The sequence below is a fragment of the Alligator sinensis genome, unplaced genomic scaffold (assembly GCF_000455745.1).
Source record: "Alligator sinensis unplaced genomic scaffold, ASM45574v1 scaffold506_1, whole genome shotgun sequence".
Lineage (NCBI taxonomy): Eukaryota > Metazoa > Chordata > Crocodylia > Alligatoridae > Alligator > Alligator sinensis.
In genome coordinates this window covers 957,093-957,293 of record NW_005842215.1, presented here as the reverse complement: position 1 = coordinate 957,293, position 201 = coordinate 957,093, and positions in this window count along the sequence as shown.

Sequence of the window (201 nt, the reverse complement as noted above, 5' to 3'; positions counted from 1 at the left end):
GCGGGCTCCATGCCCATTGGGCAGAGCCCCTGGAAGCCGGCCAACCAATGGCGCATCGAGTTCCCTTGGTGCCTGGGGCGGGCTCCGCGCCCATTGGGCAGAAGGCACTTAGCCAATCCCACGAGCTCGGGCGCGCGGAACCCGCAGAAGGGGCTGCTAGCGCCCGCCTCAAGCAGCCGCCTCAGCGGCGGTGGTGGCTAC